The following is a 2,448-nucleotide window of genomic DNA, read 5'->3' as shown; positions in this document are numbered from 1 at the left end:
GTGAGCATGGAAGCAGGAAAACAAGCAAGGCTCCATGATCAACAGTCAATGATTTTTCTTTTCTTTTTTCTTTTTCTTTCTTTCTTTTTGTTTTTTTTTTTTTGTTTGTTTTTTTTTTTTTTTTTTTGGTTTTTCGAGACAGGGTTTCTCTGTGTAGCTCTGATGTCCTGAAACTCACTCTGTAGACCAGGATGGCCTCAAACTCAGAAATCCACCTGCCTCTGCCTCCCAAGTGCTGGGATTAAAGGCGTGTGCCACCACTGCCCAGCTGATTTTTTTTTTAAAAGAAAATAATTTACTTTGGCTCACCATTGGAGTAGATATGGTCTGTCATGGAAGGAAGATGTGGCAACAAGACCTTGAGGGTAAGACAACTGGCTACATTGTGTTTGGAGAGAGATGAATATTGACTCTCCCTAATGAATTTAAAAAGCAAGGTGGACAGGACCTGCAGGGGAGCGTCTGGATGCAAGGGAGCATCTGGATACAGGGGAGCATCTGGATGCACAGGAGCATCTGAACACAGAGGAGCATCTAGACACAGGGGAGAGCACAGAACAGACTAGGTGCTTTCCATTCCTACTCCCAGACCGATGGGGAGTTCACTCAGCAGCTCTCCCTCAGGTTAATATGAGGAAGAGGAGCCGGGCAGTGGTAGTGCACGCCTTTTATCACAGCACTTGGGAGGCAGAGGCAGGCGGATTTCTGAGTTCGAGGCCAGCCTGGTCTACAGAGTGAGTTCCAGGACAGCCAGGGCTACACAGAGAAACCCTGTCTCGAAAAAACAAAACAAAACAAAACAAAAACAAAAAAGAGGAGGAGGAATTGTTCAAGACTCTGGCAGGAGGGAATGGAGGTCCACAATCTTTCATGTATTCAGAATGTGGAGACCCAGGGACCTTGGGATGTTCTCCCTTTGTCTGCAACCCCTCTCTCCATCTCTGCTTTTCTCTCCTCTTCCTTCTCTTTCAATCCTTCCTTCTGCAGCTCCTTCCCCCTCCCTTCTGCCTTCCCCACCCCACCCCAGAGGCAGGCCTTATCTGGAGGAAGGCAGCTAGAGGAACTGCAGTTTCTGTGAAGCTGTTTGAAGCTCTCTGCCTTCCACATTCCTCATGGCTTACTGCAGAGCTCCTCCCCAAATCCACAGTTCACAATGGGAGAGTAATTTGTCTCCCTGGGACCTCTGGCAATTTCTGGAAATCTTTGTAGCTGTCATATTGAGAAGCAATAGATCTGGCACAGAATGGGGTTGTGGGCATCATGCCTGCACTGGGCAGGTCCCCGGGACATAGACCATCAAAAATATTGAGGCTGAGACCCAGCCCCAGGCTCTGCTGTCTCAGCTGGCAGAGGCTGTATTCCCTTGAGACTTTTCTGTCAGCTTGTGGCCATTTTCTCAATGGGAACTGTGTGTCCGGGTGCTGTCTTACTCTGTCCTTCCCATTGTGGAGAAGGCAAAAATATTCTGCCCAAGGTCCCCATAGGAAGTGACGGGGTGGAACCAAGATTTGTAAAGCCCGTGCTTAGCTGGCCTCTCTCTAGTGAAAGGGCTTTTGCAGCTTAAGTCACTGCTCTGAGCAAAGGAACATGCTGTTTCGAGCCACGTGTGTCTTCCTGGTTTGTACAATGTGCACAGAAGAACTGCTTGAATGGAGGCAGTGTGGGAGGGCCTCTGAGTCCATCTGTGCATCTTGGCAGGGCCGCTCCACTGAGACACTGCATAGGCTTGGGGATGCCACTCCTATCGGCTACCTAATGGGACTGGTAAGGATTAAGTTGGAGGAACCATCAGGTTCTGGGTTGGGTATGAACGCATACTGCTTAACAGAGTCTTCGCTTGCTTCCTGTTGCTGTGATAAACAAACAAACAAACAAAAAACCCACTGGCCACAATTGGGGAGGAAAGGGGTTTGTTTGGCTTACAGGGCATAGTCCATCAGAGACGCTCAGGCAAGAACTTGGAGAGGCAGGAAAGGAAGCAGAGACCATGGAGGAATGCTGTTTACTGGCTTGTTCTTCATGGCTTATTCAGCCTGCTTGTTTTTATATAACCAAGGCCCTCCTGTCCAGGGGTGGCACTGTCCACAGTGAGTTGAGGCATAACACATCAGTCGTGAATCAAGAAAGTACCCCTCACAGACTTGCCTAAAGGCCAATCTGATGGAGGCACTTGTTCAGTTGGGGTTCTGTCTTTCAAGATGACTCTAGCTTGTGTCAAATTGACAAAAGTAAGCAAGCAAGCAAGCAAGCAAACAAACAAACATACAGACAACTAACCAGAAAGCACAGCAGACAAAGTTCCAGAGTCAATGAGTCTGGAGGGAGTAGTATTCTAGTGGCCGTGAGTGTGTAGTGTCTCGCTTCACTACCCTAAGAAATAAATTCCACTAGCTGTCCTGCCCCTCCCCACACCTCTTGCAACTCAAAGGTGAATCACAAATGAAACCC

This window comes from Grammomys surdaster, unplaced genomic scaffold (genome assembly GCF_004785775.1).
Source record: "Grammomys surdaster isolate TR1022 unplaced genomic scaffold, NIH_TR_1.0 313, whole genome shotgun sequence".
In the NCBI taxonomy this organism is placed as follows: Eukaryota; Metazoa; Chordata; class Mammalia; order Rodentia; family Muridae; genus Grammomys; species Grammomys surdaster.
This window is presented reverse-complemented; position numbering follows the sequence as displayed.